Genomic DNA, 17,952 nt, shown 5'->3' with positions numbered 1-17,952 from the left:
CCTGCTCTCTGCTCCCTGCCCCGTGCTCCCTGCTTCCTGCCCCGTGCTCCCTGCTCTCTGCCCCGTGCTCCCTGCGCTCCCTGCTCCCTGCGCTCCCTGCCCCGTGCTCCCTGCTCTCTGCTCCCTGCCCCGTGCTCCCTGCGCTCCCTGCTCCGTGCTCCCTGCGCTCCCTGCTCCGTGCTCCCTGCGCTCCCTGCTCCCTGCCCCGTGCTCCCTGCTCTCTGCTCCCTGCCCCGTGCTCCCTGCTCCCTGCCCCGTGCTCCCTGCGCTCCCTGCTCTCTGCCCCGTGCTCCCTGCGCTCCCTGCTCTCTGCGCTCCCTGCTTTCATATTCGCAAGTTTTTTTGTTGATCTCGAGCAAATAGAAATCCCCCGTGAGCACATTCACATGTCTCAGGGATGGCTTTTTACAGTAAATACTGTAGTAGCCTGCGCCTGTCCAGCGACATTGGCACTAAGCGAAGAACACCTGCCTTCATTCACTATGCCCGCTGCTTCACACAGGCCCCCATTCAATGTGCGGGCTAACGGCTTCCCAGCGCTGGAGAAGATTACAGCACCATCCAAATGAAGGTAAGAACACCCTTCCCGAGCATGGACCAGTGGCTGGTACCTGGTAGTTAATCAGTGACGGCCACGGGCAGAGCGAGCACTCAGCCGAGCGCCCCCTGTGCGCAGCAGCTGATTGGATCATACGGCCAGACAGAGTCACTAATAACTACCCCAGCCCTTCCCTCTCCGGCTGCATCTAACCCCCGGGGGTTCCCCTGTGCTGCATGTAACCCCCGGGGGTTCCCCTGTGCTGCATGTAACCCCCGGGGGTTCCCCTGTGCTGCATCTAACCCCCGGGGGTTCCCCTGTGCTGCATGTAACCCCCGGGGGTTCCCCTGTGCTGCATCTAACCCCCCGGGGGTTCCCCTGTGCTGCATGTAACCCCCCGGGGGTTCCCCTGTGCTGCATCTAACCCCCCGGGGGTTCCCCTGTGCTGCATCTAACCCCCCGGGGCATGGGCGTCCGCAGAAATGTTTTCAGGGGGGGGCATAATGTTAACTAGAGAGAGAGAGTGGTTGTGGGGGGGGGGTGACGGGGTGGGTGACTGACACTTTGACTGACTGACTCGTGTGTGACTGACACTTGGGTGGGTGACTGACTGACTGTGGGTTGGTGTCTGTATTCATTCACAGACAGACACAAACACACACCCTCCCCCTATCAGACTCTCCCCCTCTCAGACTCTCCCTCTCCCTCTCAGACTCTCCCTCTCCCACTCTCCCTCTCCCACTCAGACTCTCCCTCTCCCTCTCAGACTCTCCCTCTCAAACTCTCAATCTCCCTCTCAGACTGTCCCTCTCCCTCTCAGACTCTCACTCTCCCTCTCAGACTGTCCCTCTCCCTCTCAGACTGTCCCTCTCCCTCTCAGACTCTCACTCTCCCTCTCAGACTCTCACTCTCCCTCTCAGACTCTCACTCTCCCTCTCAGACTCTCCCTCTCCCTCTCAGACTCTCACTCCCCCTCTCAGACTCTCCCTCTCCCTCTCAGACTCTCCCTCTCAGACTCTCACACTCCCTCTCAGACTCTCCCTCTCCCTCTCAGACTCTCACTCTCCCTCTCAGACTCTCACTCTCCCTCTCAGACTCTCTCTCCCCCTCAGACTCTCTCTCTCCCCCTCAGACTCTCTCTCTCCCCCTCAGACTCTCTCTCTCCCCCTCAGACTCTCTCTCTCCCCCTCAGACTCTCTCTCTCCCCCTCAGACTCCCCCCCTCAGACTCCCTCCCCTTCAGAATCCCTCGCTCACTCAGACTCCCTCTCACTCAGACTCTCTCTCTCCCCCTCAGACTCTCTCCCCCTCAGACTCTCTCAGACTCCCCCCCTCAGACTCCCTCCCCTTCAGAATCCCTCGCTCACTCAGACTCTCTCTCTCTCACTCAGACTCTCTCTCTCCCACTCAGACTCTCTCTCTCCCCCTCAGACTCTCTCCCCCTCAGACTCTCTCAGACTCCCTCCCCTTCAGAATCCCTCGCTCACTCAGACTCTCTCTCTCTCACTCAGACTCTCTCTCTCTAACTCAGACTCAGACACACACACACACCCCACACACCACACACCACACACCACACACCACACACCACACACCCCACTCTAATGCAGATAGTCCCAAGGTGTAGCCCCATCTCTTTCTTACCCCCTCTCTTCTTCATTCACTCTCTCCCCTCACCCCTCCCTTCCTCACTTCCTCTATTACACCCCCTGTCTCCTCACTCTCCCCCCTCCATCAATTATGCCCCTCTGACTCAAACCCACTCCCTGAATCCGTCCTCCGCACATTCATTCCCTCCCCCCCTGATCTCACACACACACAGACACACACTCAGACACAAACTCAGACACTCGCAACAAGGGGGAATCGGAGCAGGGGGGGAATCGGAACGGGAAGGGGGGACCGGAGCAGGGGGGGGGGGGGGGAATCAGACCAGGAGGACAAGGGGGAAGCGAGAGTGGCATGGAGCAGTACTCACCTGACTTGCTCCATGCAGGAAAGGGCGGGCCTCGCTATGCAAGGTCAGATAGACTCGCAGGGGTGAGCAAACTTTTTATGCCGAGACCCCCTTTTCATCCATTTAATTTCTCGGGCCCCCCCTGCCTGACGTAATCAAAATCACATGAAACCCCCCCCCCCCCTTTATTAAACGATATACAATGTAAATACAAATATGTTTCAACAGCTCGCGCTTGCAAAATTAGGCTGCGTCCACGCTGCCGCCGAGAGTGGTGACATCACCAACTCTCCAAGCATGAGCACAGGGTGTCCTGCATAATTTTGCAAGCACGAGTGGGGGGTATGGATCAGGGCTATTTCTGTGTTTGTGTGTGGCTGTGTGGGTGTGGGGTTGTGCGCATTGACTGCTGCTGAGCATGCTTCAATGTCAATTTTGTTTGTCTCGCCAAGCACACAATCAATCACAACACAAACAACACCCCCCACACCACACACAATCACAGCACACATTCAATCACAAAACACACACATCACTACACATACATATATATATATATATATATATATATATATATATATATATATATATATATATATATATACACACACATCATTATACATATATACACACACACACACCATTATACATATATACACACACACACACACACACATCACTATACATATATATACACACACACACACACACAGTGACATCACTATACACACACACACACACACACACACACACACACACACACACACACACACACACACACACACACACTGATACACACACACACACTGATACACACACACACTGATACACACACACACTGACACACACACACACACACACACACACACACACACACACACACACACACACACACACACACACACACACACACACACACACACACACACACACACACACACACACACACACACACACACACACACTGCTTGCTCGGCTCCCCACTCAAGTAAAGCCAGAAGAGGAGGGCTTGTGTCTGTGTGCAGAGGGACGCCCCGCCCCCTCTGCAAGCACAGGGAAACACAGCACGGATCTTCTGCGCCCCCCCCTAAATAATTTGGCGCCCCCCAGTTTTGCGCACCGCTGAGATAGGCGCCAGCCAATCAGGAGACAAGGGAGGTTTTTTTTTTTTTTTTGCAGAAGAGCGCGCTAAATCCTGTCACGCCAGTGCCCTCTGTTCCCCGCTGTTGGCGGCTCAGGATCCAGGGGGGGGCAAGCGCCCCCCCTTGCCCCCCCCTGCGGACGCCCATGTGCTGCATCTAACCCCCGGGAGTTCCCCTGTGCTGCATCTAACCCCCGGGGATTCCCCTGTGCTGCATCTAACCCCCGGGGATTCCCCTGTGCTGCGTCTAACCCCCCGGGGGTTCCCCTGTGCTGCATCTAACCCCCGGGGGTTCCCCTGTGCTGCATGTAACCCCCGGGGGTTCCCCTGTGCTGCATCTAACCCCCGGGGGTTCCCCTGTGCTGCATCTAACCCCCGGGGGTTCCCCTGTGCTGCATCTAACCCCCCGGGGGTTCCCCGGTGCTGCATCTAACCCCCCGGGGGTTCCCCTGTGCTGCATGTAACCCCCGGGGGTTCCCCTGTGCTGCATGTAACCCCCCGGGGGTTCCCCTGTGCTGCATGTAACCCCCCGGGGGTTCCCCGGTGCTGCATGTAACCCCCGGGGGTTCCCCTGTGCTGCATCTAACCCCCCGGGGGTTCCCCTGTGCTGCATCTAACCCCCCGGGGGTTCCCCTGTGCTGCATGTAACCCCCGGGGGTGCCCCTGTGCTGCATCTAACCCCCCGGGGGTTCCCCTGTGCTGCATGTAACCCCCGGGGGTTCCCCCGTGCTGCATCTAACCCCCCGGGGGTTCCCCTGTGCTGCATCTAACCCCCCGGGGGTTCCCCTGTGCTGCATCTAACCCCCCGGGGGTTCCCCTGTGCTGCATCTAACCCCCGGGGGTTCCCCTGTGCTGCATCTAACCCCCCGGGGGTTCCCCTGTGCTGCATCTAACCCCCCGGGGGTTCCCCTGTGCTGCATCTACCCCCCGGGGGTTCCCCCGTGCTGCATGTAACCCCGGGGGTTCCCCCGTGCTGCATCTAACCCCCGGGGGTTCCCCTGTGCTGCATCTAACCCCACGGGGGTTCCCCTGTGCTGCATCTAACCCCCCAGGGGTTCCCCTGTGCTGCATCTAACCCCCCGGGGGTTCCCCTGTGCTGCATCTAACCCCCCGGGGGTTCCCCTGTGCTGCATCTAACCCCCGGGGGTTCCCCTGTGCTGCATCTAACCCCCGGGGGTTCCCCTGTGCTGCATCTGACCCCCCGGGGGTTCCCCTGTGCTGCATCTAACCCCCGGGGGTTCCCCTGTGGTGCATCTCACCCCCGGGGGTTCCCCTGTGCTGCATCTAACCCCCCGGGGGTTCCCCTGTGCTGCATCTAACCCCCCGGGGGTTCCCCTGTGCTGCATCTAACCCCCGGGGGTTCCCCTGTGGTGCATCTCACCCCCGGGGGTTCCCCTGTGCTGCATCTAACCCCCCGGGGGTTCCCCGGTGCTGCATCTAACCCCCCGGGGGTTCCCCGGTGCTGCATCTAACCCCCCGGGGGTTCCCCTGTGCTGCATCTAACCCCCCGGGGGTTCCCCTGTGCTGCATCTAACCCCCCGGGGGTTCCCCTGTGCTGCATGTAACCCCCGGGGGTTCCCCTGTGCTGCATCTAACCCCCGGGGGTTCCCCTGTGCTGCATCTAACCCCCCGGGGGTTCCCCTGTGCTGCATCTAACCCCCGGGGGTTCCCCTGTGCTGCATGTAACCCCCGGGGGTTCCCCTGTGCTGCATCTAACCCCCGGGGGTTCCCCTGTGCTGCATCTAACCCCCCCCGGGGGTTCCCCTGTGCTGCATCTAACCCCCCGGGGGTTCCCCTGTGCTGCATCTAACCCCCCCGGGGGTTCCCCTGTGCTGCATCTAACCCCCCGGGGGTTCCCCTGTGCTGCATCTAACCCCCCAGGGGTTCCCCCGTGCTGCATCTAACCCCCCGGGGGTTCCCCCGTGCTGCATCTAACCCCCCGGGGGTTCCCCTGTGCTGCATCTAACCCCCCGGGGGTTCCCCTGTGCTGCATCTAACCCCCTGGGGGTTCCCCTGTGCTGCATCTAACCCCCCGGGGGTTCCCCGGTGCTGCATCTAACCCCCCCGGGGGTTCCCCTGTGCTGCATCTAACCCCCAGGGGTTCCCCTGTGCTGCATCTAACCCCCCGGGGGTTCCCCTGTGCTGCATCTAACCCCCCGGGGGTTCCCCTGTGCTGCATCTAACCCCCCAGGGGTTCCCCCGTGCTGCATCTAACCCCCCGGGGGTTCCCCCGTGCTGCATCTAACCCCCCGGGGGTTCCCCTGTGCTGCATCTAACCCCCGGGGGTTCCCCTGTGCTGCATCGAACACCCGGGGGTTCCCCTGTGCTGCATCGAACCCCCCGGGGGTTCCCCTGTGCTGCATCTAACCCCCCGGGGGTTCCCCTGTGCTGCTTCTAACCCCCGGGGGTTCCCCTGTGCTGCATGTAACCCCCGGGGGTTCCCCTGTGCTGCATCTAACCCCCCGGGGGTTCCCCAGTGCTGCATCTAACCCCCCGGGGGTTCCCCTGTGCTGCATCTAACCCCCCGGGGGTTCCCCAGTGCTGCATCTAACCCCCGGGGGTTCCCCTGTGCTGCATCTAACCCCCCGGGGGTTCCCCTGTGCTGCATCTAACCCCCCGGGGGTTCCCCGGTGCTGCATCGAACCCCCCGGGGGTTCCCCTGTACTGCATCTAACCCCCCGGGGGTTCCCCTGTGGTGCATCTCACCCCCGGGGGTTCCCCTGTGCTGCATCTAACCCCCCGGGGGTTCCCCTGTGCTGCATCTAACCCCCCGGGGGTTCCCCTGTGCTGCATCTAACCCCCCGGGGGTTCCCCTGTGCTGCATCTAACCCCCCGGGGGTTCCCCTGTGCTGCATCTAACCCCTGGGGGTTCCCCTGTGCTGCATCTAACCCCCCGGGGGTTCCCCTGTGCTGCATCTAACCCCCCGGGGGTTCCCCTGTGCTGCATCTAACCCCTGGGGGTTCCCCTGTGCTGCATCTGACCCCCCGGGGGTTCCCCTGTGCTGCATCTAACCCCCCGGGGGTTCCCCTGTGCTGCATCTAACCCCCTGGGGGTTCCCCTGTGCTGCGTCTAACACCCCCTGGGTTCCCCCGTGCTGCATCTAACCCCCTGGGGGTTCCCCTGTGCTGCATCTAACCCCCCCTGGGTTCCCCCGTGCTGCATCTAACCCCCGGGGTTCCCCGGTGCTGCATCTAACCCCCGGGGGTTCCCCTGTGCTGCACCTAACCCCCCGGGGGTTCCCCTGTGCTGCATCGAACACCCCGGGGGTTCCCCTGTGCTGCATCTAACCCCCGGGGGTTCCCCGGTGCTGCATCTAACCCCCGGGGGTTCCCCGGTGCTGCATCTAACCCCCGGGGGTTCCCCGGTGCTGCATCTAACCCCCGGGGGTTCCCCTGTGCTGCATCTAACCCCCCGGGGGTTCCCCGGTGCTGCATCTAACCCCCGGGGGTTCCCCGGTGCTGCATCGAACCCCCCGGGGGTTCCCCTGTGCTGCATCTAACCCCCCGGGGGTTCCCCTGTGCTGCATCTAACCCCCGGGGGTTCCCCTGTGCTGCATGTAACCCCCGGGGGTTCCCCTGTGCTGCATCTAACCCCCGGGGGTTCCCCTGTGCTGCATCTAACCCCCCGGGGGTTCCCCTGTGCTGCATCTAACCCCCCGGGGGTTCCCCTGTGCTGCATCTAACCCCCGGGGGTTCCCCTGTGCTGCATGTAACCCCCGGGGGTTCCCCTGTGCTGCATCTAACCCCCGGGGGTTCCCCTGTGCTGCATCTAACCCCCCGGGGGTTCCCCTGTGCTGCATGTAACCCCCGGGGGTTCCCCTGTGCTGCATCTAACCCCCGGGGGTTCCCCTGTGCTGCATCTAACCCCCGGGGGTTCCCCTGTGCTGCATCTAACCCCCCGGGGGTTCCCCTGTGCTGCATCTAACCCCCCCGGGGGTTCCCCTGTGCTGCATCTAACCCCCCGGGGGTTCCCCTGTGCTGCATCTAACCCCCGGGGGTTCCCCTGTGCTGCATCTAACCCCCAGGGGGTTCCCCTGTGCTGCATCTAACCCCCGGGGGTTCCCCTGTGCTGCATCTAACCCCCCCCGGGGGTTCCCCTGTGCTGCATCTAACCCCCCGGGGGTTCCCCTGTGCTGCATCGAACCCTCGGGGGTTCCCCTTTGCTGCATCTAACCCCCGGGGGTTCCCCTGTGCTGCATCTAACCCCCCGGGGGTTCCCCTGTGCTGCATCTAACCCCCGGGGGTTCCCCTGTACTGCATCTAACCCCCCGGGGGTTCCCCTGTGCTGCATCTAACCCCCCGGGGGTTCCCCTGTGCTGCATCTAACCCCCGGGGGTTCCCCTGTGCTGCATGTAACCCCCGGGGGTTCCCCTGTGCTGCATCTAACCCCCGGGGGTTCCCCTGTGCTGCATCTAACCCCCCGGGGGTTCCCCTGTGCTGCATCTAACCCCCCGGGGGTTCCCCTGTGCTGCATCTAACCCCCCGGGGGTTCCCCTGTGCTGCATCTAACCCCCCGGGGGTTCCCCTGTGCTGCATGTAACCCCCCGGGGGTTCCCCTGTGCTGCATCTAACCCCCGGGGGTTCCCCTGTGCTGCATGTAACCCCCGGGGGTTCCCCTGTGCTGCATGTAACCCCCGGGGGTTCCCCTGTGCTGCATCTAACCCCCCGGGGGTTCCCCTGTGTTGCATCTAACCCCCGGGGGTTCCCCTGTGCTGCATCTAACCCCCGGGGGTTCCCCTGTGCTGCATCGAACCCCCCGGGGGTTCCCCTGTGCTGCATCTAACCCCCCGGGGGTTCCCCTGTGCTGCATCTAACCCCCCGGGGGTTCCCCTGTGCTGCATCTAACCCCCGGGGGTTCCCCTGTGCTGCATGTAACCCCCGGGGGTTCCCCTGTGCTGCATCTAACCCCCGGGGGTTCCCCTGTGCTGCATCTAACCCCCCGGGGGTTCCCCTGTGCTGCATCTAACCCCCGGGGGTTCCCCTGTGCTGCATGTAACCCCCGGGGGTTCCCCTGTGCTGCATCTAACCCCCGGGGGTTCCCCTGTGCTGCATCTAACCCCCGGGGGTTCCCCGGTGCTGCATCTAACCCCCGGGGGTTCCCCTGTGCTGCATCTAACCCCCTGGGGGTTCCCCTGTGCTGCATCTAACCCCCGGGGGTTCCCCTGTGCTGCGTCTAACCCCCCGGGGGTTCCCCTGTGCTGCATCTAACCCCCGGGGGTTCCCCTGTGCTGCGTCTAACCCCCAGGGGTTCCCCTGTGCTGCATCTAACCCCCGGGGGTTCCCCGGTGCTGCATCTAACCCCCGGGGGTTCCCCTGTGCTGCATCTAACCCCCGGGGGTTCCCCTGTGCTGCATCTAACCCCCGGGGGTTCCCCTGTGCTGCATCGAACCCCCCGGGGGTTCCCCTGTGCTGCATCTAACCCCCCGGGGGTTCCCCTGTGCTGCATCTAACCCCCCGGGGGTTCCCCTGTGCTGCATCTAACCCCCGGGGGTTCCCCTGTGCTGCATGTAACCCCCGGGGGTTCCCCTGTGCTGCATCTAACCCCCGGGGGTTCCCCTGTGCTGCATCTAACCCCCCGGGGGTTCCCCTGTGCTGCATCTAACCCCCGGGGGTTCCCCTGTGCTGCATGTAACCCCCGGGGGTTCCCCTGTGCTGCATCTAACCCCCGGGGGTTCCCCTGTGCTGCATCTAACCCCCGGGGGTTCCCCGGTGCTGCATCTAACCCCCGGGGGTTCCCCTGTGCTGCATCTTACCCCCGGGGGTTCCCCTGTGCTGCGTCTAACCCCCTGGGGGTTCCCCTGTGCTGCATCGAACCCCCCGGGGGTTCCCCTGTGCTGCATCTAACCCCCCGGGGGTTCCCCTGTGCTGCATCTAACCCCCCGGGGGTTCCCCTGTGCTGCATCTAACCCCCGGGGGTTCCCCTGTGCTGCATGTAACCCCCGGGGGTTCCCAAGTGCTGCATCTAACCCCCGGGGGTTCCCCTGTGCTGCATCTAACCCCCCGGGGGTTCCCCTGTGCTGCATCTAACCCCCGGGGGTTCCCCTGTGCTGCATGTAACCCCCGGGGGTTCCCCTGTGCTGCATCTAACCCCCGGGGGTTCCCCTGTGCTGCATCTAACCCCCGGGGGTTCCCCGGTGCTGCATCTAACCCCCGGGGGTTCCCCTGTGCTGCATCTTACCCCCGGGGGTTCCCCTGTGCTGCGTCTAACCCCCTGGGGGTTCCCCTGTGCTGCATCTAACCCCCGGGGGTTCCCCTGTGCTGCGTCTAACACCCCGGGGGTTCCCCGGTGCTGCATCTAACCCCCCGGGGGTTCCCCTGTGCTGCATCTAACCCCCTGGGGGTTCCCAAGTGCTGCATCTAACCCCCGGGGGTTCCCCTGTGCTGCGTCTAACCCCCCGGGGGTTCCCCTGTGCTGCATCTAACCCCCGGGGGTTCCCCTGTGCTGCGTCTAACCCCCAGGGGTTCCCCTGTGCTGCATCTAACCCCCGGGGGTTCCCCGGTGCTGCATCTAACCCCCGGGGGTTCCCCTGTGCTGCATCTAACCCCCGGGGGTTCCCCTGTGCTGCATCTAACCCCCGGGGGTTCCCCGGTGCTGCATCTAACCCACGGGGGTTCCCCTGTGCTGCGTCTAACCCCCTGGGGGTTCCCCTGTGCTGCATCTAACCCCCGGGGGTTCCCCGGTGCTGCATCTAACCCCCAGGGGGTTCCCCGGTGCTGCATGTAACCCCCCGGGGGTTCCCCCGTGCTGCATCTAACCCCCCGGGGGTTCCCCCGTGCTGCATCTAACCCCCGGGGGTTCCCCTGTGCTGCATCTAACCCCCCGGGGGTTCCCCTGTGCTGCATCTAACCCCCCGGGGGTTCCCCTGTGCTGCATCTAAACCCCCGGGGGTTCCCCTGTGCTGCATCTAACCCCCCGGGGGTTCCCCTGTGCTGCATCTAACCCCCCGGGGGTTCCCCTGTGCTGCATCTAACCCCCCGGGGGTTCCCCTGTGCTGCATCTAACCCCCCGGGGGTTCCCCTGTGCTGCATCTAACCCCCCGGGGGTTCCCCTGTGCTGCATCTAACCCCCCGGGGGTTCCCCTGTGCTGCATCTAACCCCCCGTGGGTTCCCCTGTGCTGCATCTAACCCCCCGGGGGTTCCCCTGTGCTGCATCTTACCCCCGGGGGTTCCCCTGTGCTGCATCTAACCCCCGGGGGTTCCCCTGTGCTGCATCTAACCCCCCGGGGGTTCCCCGGTGCTGCATCTAACCCCCCCCGGGGGTTCCCCTGTGCTGCATCTAACCCCCCGTGGGTTCCCCTGTGCTGCATCTAACCCCCCGTGGGTTCCCCTGTGCTGCATCTAACCCCCCGGGGGTTCCCCTGTGCTGCATCTTACCCCCGGGGGTTCCCCTGTGCTGCATCTAACCCCCGGGGGTTCCCCTGTGCTGCATCTAACCCCCCGGGGGTTCCCCGGTGCTGCATCTAACCCCCCCCGGGGGTTCCCCTGTGCTGCATCTAACCCCCCGGGGGTTCCCCTGTGCTGCATCGAACCCTCGGGGGTTCCCCTGTGCTGCATCTAACCCCCGGGGGTTCCCCTGTGCTGCATCTAACCCCCCGGGGGTTCCCCTTTGCTGCATCTAACCCCCGGGGGTTCCCCTGTGCTGCATCTAACCCCCCGGGGGTTCCCCTGTGCTGCATCTAACCCCCGGGGGTTCCCCTGTGCTGCATCTAACCCCCAGGGGTTCCCCTGTGCTTCATCTAACCCCCCGGGGGTTCCCCTGTGCTGCATCTAACCCCCCGGGGGTTCCCCTGTGCTGCATCTAACCCCCCGGGGGTTCCCCTGTGCTGCATCTAACCCCCCGGGGGTTCCCCTGTGCTGCATCTAACCCCCCGGGGGTTCCCCTGTGCTGCATCTAACCCCCCGGGGGTTCCCCTGTGCTGCATCTAACCCCCCGGGGGTTCCCCAGTGCTGCATCTAACCCCCCGGGGGTTCCCCAGTGCTGCATCTAACCCCCCGGGGGTTCCCCTGTGCTGCATCTAACCCCCCGGGGGTTCCCCCATGCTGTATATAAACCCCGGGGGTTCCCCCGTGCTGCATCTAACCCCCCGGGGGTTCCCCTGTACTGCATCTAACCCCCCGGGGGTTCCCCTGTGCTGCATCTAACCCCCCGGGGGTTCCCCTGTGCTGCATCTAACCCCCCCGGGGGTTCCCCTGTGCTGCATCTAACCCCCGGGGTTCCCCTGTGCTGCATCTTACCCCCGGGGGTTCCCCTGTGCTGCATCTAACCCCCGGGGGTTCCCCTGTGCTGCATCTAACCCCCCGGGGGTTCCCCGGTGCTGCATCTAACCCCCCCCGGGGGTTCCCCTGTGCTGCATCTAACCCCCCGGGGGTTCCCCTGTGCTGCATCGAACCCTCGGGGGTTCCCCTTTGCTGCATCTAACCCCCGGGGGTTCCCCTGTGCTGCATCTAACCCCCCGGGGGTTCCCCTGTGCTGCATCTAACCCCCCGGGGGTTCCCCGGTGCTGCATCTAACCCCCCCCGGGGGTTCCCCTGTGCTGCATCTAACCCCCCGGGGGTTCCCTTGTGCTGCATCGAACCCTCGGGGGTTCCCCTTTGCTGCATCTAACCCCCGGGGGTTCCCCTGTGCTGCATCTAACCCCCCGGGGGTTCCCCTGTGCTGCATCTAACCCCCAGGGGTTCCCCTGTGCTTCATCTAACCCCCCGGGGGTTCCCCTGTGCTGCATCTAACCCCCCGGGGGTTCCCCTGTGCTGCATCTAACCCCCCGGGGGTTCCCCTGTGCTGCATCTAACCCCCCGGGGGTTCCCCTGTGCTGCATCTAACCCCCCGGGGGTTCCCCTGTGCAGGCATGAAGCGGGTGCTTCCTGGTATGTAAATCTCCCGCGTCATGGCGCTCAAAGGGCGGGAGATTTCTGTGACGTTTCCCCTCGGGGCAGTGACACGCTACTGTTACTGAGGGTCCCTAGGGCTGTTACTGGGGGTCCCTGGTACTGTTACTGGGGGTCCCTAGGGCTGTTACTGGGGGTCCCTGGGGCTGTTACTGGGGGTCCCTGGGGCTATTACTGGGGGTCCCTGGGGCAGTTACTAGTGGTCCCTGCTACTGTTACTTGGGGTCCCTAGGGCTGTTACTGGGGGTCTCTGCTACTGTTACTGAGGGTAACTGCTACTGTTACTGGGGGTCCCTAGGGCTGTTACTGGGGGTCCCTGCTACTGTTACTGAGGGTCCCTAGGTCTGTTACTGGGGGTCCCTGGTACTGTTACTGGGGGTCCCTGGTACTGTTACTGGGGGTCCCTAGGGCTGTTACTGGGGGTCCCTGGGGCTGTTACTGGGGGTCCCTGGTACTGTTACTGGGGGTCCCTGGGGCTGTTACTGGGGGTCCCTGCTACTGTTACTTGGGGTCCCTAGGGCTGTTACTGGGGGTCTCTGCTACTGTTACTGAGGGTCCCTGCTACTGTTACTGGGGGTCCCTAGGGCTGTTACTGGGGGTCCCTGGTACTGTTACTGGGGGTCCCTAGGGCTGTTACTGGGGGTCCCTGGGGCTGTTACTGGGGGTCCCTGGGGCTGTTACTGGGGGTCCCTGGGGCTGTTACTGGGGGTCCCTGCTACTGTTACTTGGGGTCCCTAGGGCTGTTACTGGGGGTCCCTGGGGCTGTTACTGGGGGTCCCTGGGGCTGTTACTGGGGGTCCCTGCTACTGTTACTTGGGGTCCCTAGGGCTGTTACTGGGGGTCCCTAGGGCTGTTACTGGGGGTCCCTGGGGCTGTTACTGGGGGTCCCTAGGGCTGTTACTGGGGGTCCCTGGGGCTGTAACTGGGGGTCCCTGGGGCTGTTACTGGGGGTCCCTGCTACTGTTACTGAGGGTCCCTGCTACTGTTACTGGGGGTCCCTAGGGCTGTTACTGGGGGTCCCTGCTACTGTTACTGAGGGTCCCTGCTACTGTTACTGGGGGTCCCTAGGGCTGTTACTGGGGGTCCTTGGTACTGTTACTGGGGGTCCCTGGGGCTGTTACTGGGGGTCCCTAGGGCTGTTACTGGGGGTCCCTGGTACTGTTACTGGGGGTCCCTGGGGCTGTTACTGGGGGTCCCTGGGGCTGTTACTGGGGGTCCCTGCTACTGTTACTGGGGGTCCCTAGGGCTGTTACTGGGGGTCCCTGGGGCTGTTACTGGGGGTCCCTGGGGCTGTTACTGGGGGTCCCTGGGGCTGTTACTGGGGGTCCCTGGTACTGTTACTGGGGGTCCCTGGGGCTGTTACTGGGGGTCCCTGGTACTGTTACTGGGGGTCCCTGGGGCTGTTACTGGGGGTCCCTGGGGCTGTTACTGGGGGTCCCTGGGGCTGTTACTGGGGGTCCCTGGGGCTGTTACTGGGGGTCCCTGGGGCTGTTACTGGGGGTCCCTGGTACTGTTACTGGGGGTCCCTGGGGCTGTTACTGGGGGTCCCTGCTACTGTTACTGAGGGTCCCTGCTACTGTTACTGGGGGTCCCTAGGGCTGTTACTGGGGGTCCCTGCTACTGTTACTGAGGGTCCCTGCTACTGTTACTGGGGGTCCCTAGGGCTGTTACTGGGGGTCCTTGGTACTGTTACTGGGGGTCCCTGGGGCTGTTACTGGGGGTCCCTAGGGCTGTTACTGGGGGTCTCTGGTACTGTTACTGGGGGTCCCTGGGGCTGTTACTGGGGGTCCCTGGGGCTGTTACTGGGGCTCCCTGCTACTGTTACTGGGGGTCCCTAGGGCTGTTACTGGGGGTCCCTGGTACTGTTACTGGGGGTCCCTAGGGCTGTTACTGGGGGTCCCTGGGGCTGTTACTGGGGGTCCCTGGGGCTGTTACTGGGGGTCCCTGGGGCTGTTACTGGGGGTCCCTGGGGCTGTTACTGGGGGTCCCTGGGGCTGTTACTGGGGGTCCCTGGGGCTGTTACTGGGGGTCCCTGGGGCTGTTACTGGGGGTCCCTGGTACTGTTACTGGGGGTCCCTGGGGCTGTTACTGGGGGTCCCTGCTGCTGTTACTGGGGGTCCCTGCTACTGTTACTGGGGGGTCCCTGCTACTGTTACTGGGGGTCCCTGCTAATGTTACTGGGGGTCCCTGCTGCTGTTATGGGGGTTCCCTGCTACTGTTACTGAGGGTCCCTGCTGCTGTTACTGGGGGTCCCTGGGGCTGTTACTGGGGGTCCCTGCTACTGTTACTGGGGTCCCTGGGGCTGTTACTGGGGGTCCCTGGGGCTGTTACTGGGGGGGCCTGCTACTGTTACTGGGGGTCCCTGGGGCTGTTACTGGGGGGTCCCTGCTGCTGTTACTGGGGGTCCCTGCTACTGTTACTGGGGTTCCCTGCTACTGTTACTGGGGGTCCCTGCTAATGTTACTGGTGGTCCCTGCTGCTGTTATGTGGGTCCCTGCTACTGTTACTGGGGGTCCCTGCTGCTGTTACTGGGGGTCCCTGGGGCTGTTACTGGGGGTCCCTGCTACTGTTACTGGGGGTCCCTGCTACTGTTACTGGGGGTCCCTGCTACTGTTACTGGGGGTCCCTGCCACTGTTCCTGGGGGTCCCTGGGGCTGTTGCTGGGGGTCCCTGCTACTGTTACTGGGGGTCCCTGCTGCTGTTACTGGGGGTCCCTGGGACTGTTACTGGGGGTCCCTGCTACTGTTCCTGGGGGTCCCTGCTACTGTTACTGGGGGTCCCTGCTACTGTTACTGGGGGTCCCTGCTACTGTTACTGGGGGTCCCTGCTACTGTTACTGGGGGTCCCTGCTACTGTTACTGGGGGTCCCTGGGGCTGTTACTGGGGGCCCCTGCCACTGTTACTGGGGGTCCCTGCTACTGTTACTGGGGGTCCCTGCTACTGTTACTGGGGGTCCCTGCTACTGTTACTGGGGGTCCCTGGGGCTGTTACTGGGGGCCCCTGCCACTGTTACTGGGGGTCCCTGCTGCTGTTACTGGGGGCCCCTGCCACTGTTACTGGGGGTCCCTGGGGCTGAAGTGACCGCGCGTTACCCCTACCTGTATAGTTTAACTTATATCTGCAAACATTTCTATGGTAACTTGGGGAAATGACTCGAACATATTTAAGCTTGTAAATCGATATTTAACCCCAACATTATTAACTGTCATTAGTTAAATGTGGGTATTGGGGTAAAAAAATAATAATAATATTTTGAAAACAATTTAACAACCTTATAGAGGGGGGGAGAGAGGAGGAGAGGGGGGAAGAACAGAGGAAGGGAGAAGAGAGAGGGGGGAAGAAGAGAGGGGGAGGAAGCGAGGGAAAGAAAGGAGGAGAAGAAGGAAGAACAGAGGGGGGGAAGAATAGGAACGGGCGGGGAAGAAGAGGGGGGAAAGAAGCGAGAGGGAGGGGGGTAAGAAGGGAGGGGGAGAAGAGGGACGGGAGAGAGGGAAAGAAAGGAGGAGAGGAGGGGAGAAGTAGGAACAGGGAGGAAGAAGGGGGAGCGCGAGACACCTGTGCTCACAAAAGAGTCACCTGAGATATATGCTAAAAGGACTTATTACAATATACTTTGCATAGTCTAGAAAACATTGTCTGAAACACAGCGACTACGGCCTTGTCCATCATGCAGACGAGCGCGATAGCGCATGGAGTCGCGTGCGCCTGTCGCCTGAGCAATCTGTGGACTCGGATCACTCGCGACGGGGAGGCGTGGCCGTGACGTCACCAGGCTGGTTCGCCCTCATTGGCTGAATCGCTCACGTGGCCGTCGCGCGAGAAAACAAAATAATTTGTCTGTTCAAAATTCTACTGCGCCGTCGCGTGTCCTCGCGAGCACTATGGCCGGCCCAATAGAGCTGCTGCATTTTGTTTGTGTCGCGCGCGCCGTTGCTCGCACTAAGGGCGCATCCTAAGGGGAGAGTTCGAGGAAAGCAAACACTGCCCGGGAGCGAGTATGATTATTGTGAATTTCTAAGCAAACGTGCACCATCTTTTCTTCCCCCCTTGCAAATGCTACACAAACCTCTCTAACACTGCCCCTTGCCCCTGTGTTATATGGTAAGGTAGCCAGTGGTCTAAGTAAAAAATGAGTGGTACTGTGTCTGACCATCAACCATTTATAATAACAATGGGAGAAAACAGAAAGAAGGCTTCCAAAAATAAATCCATTCAAAATCTGATAGGAAAAGTCGCACATTATGTGGGTAACAAAGAAGCGGTGATACTGTGTGTCTGCAAATATAAAGGTACTGGTACTCAGTATACCCCACACCATTATACCCCGACCACTGACCGGAGGGAGGATTACGGTGGTCACGGTTTTCATACGGACCAGATACTGAAACGAGTTATTGTGTTTACTCGGTATTAACATTTTAACCCTCAAGTTGTCCCAAAAAGTTCAAATTTGCTGCGAAAAAGGACAATTTTTCACAATTTTTAAACATTAACGAGGTCCTCCATCAGAGGGACTAATGAAGCCTGCTGCATGTATGTAACTTTGCCAAGAAGTCAATCGCGAATATCGTAGGAGAGCACCTTCACACCAGCGTTTGAAACAAAATCAACAACAATGGGCAGAATATTGCCAAATATTGGTCAATGTCTCCAACATTTGCCAACTTTTTTTGGGTGAAGGTTTTCAGGAAAATTGGTGTCAATGGGTCTCTAGAATTCAACGTGCCTGGATTGCTTTATTGAGTTTTTTATTTCAATGTTGTATTACAGAATGTAAACACAAATATTGAAAAAAACAAAACTGATTTTAACGTTTGTAACCCTGCGAACGGATAAATAACCATCACCCCAAATCACTGGAACGCTTGCGCAGAAAAACATGACTGATTCGCTGTTTCCAACTCTAACAAACGTTACTGTTTGAGGTAGAGCTGTCCAACGTAGGTTTGGACCAGGGATTGAAGCAAATTGATGTTGTATTGTATTGTATGTCTTTATTTATATAGCGCCATTAATGTACATAGCGCTTCACAGCAGTAATACATGTGGTAATCAAATAAATAACAGATAATATAAATAACAGATCATGGGAATAAGTGCTTTAGACATAAAAGTAACATTAAGGAAGAGGAGTCCCTGCCCCGAGGAGCTTACAGTCTAATTGGTAGGTAGGGAGAACGTACAGAGACAGTAGGAGGGAGTTCTGGTAAGTGCGTCTGCAGGGGGCCAAGCTTTATGTATCATGTGTTCAGAATATCCACAGTGCTATTCATATGCTTCTTTAAGCAAGTGTGTCTTAAGGTGGGTCTTAAAGGTGGATAGAGAGGGTGCTAGTCGGGTACTGAGGGGAAGGGCATTCCAGAGGTGTGGGACAGTCAGTGAAACATTTTTAAGGCGGGAGAGAGCTTTAGATACAAAGGGGGTAGAAAG

General features: G+C 61.2%; 1 protein-coding gene across 5 annotated transcripts in view; it reads right to left on the bottom strand.

The window, feature by feature from the left end:
• Positions 1–17,952, bottom strand: part of LOC142467299 (mid1-interacting protein 1-B-like) — a 61,264-nt gene that overhangs the window by 11,239 nt on the left and 32,073 nt on the right. The window lies entirely within an intron of this gene.

Source organism: Ascaphus truei, chromosome 16 (genome assembly GCF_040206685.1).
Source record: "Ascaphus truei isolate aAscTru1 chromosome 16, aAscTru1.hap1, whole genome shotgun sequence".
Lineage (NCBI taxonomy): Eukaryota > Metazoa > Chordata > Amphibia > Anura > Ascaphidae > Ascaphus > Ascaphus truei.
This window is presented reverse-complemented; position numbering and strand designations above follow the sequence as displayed.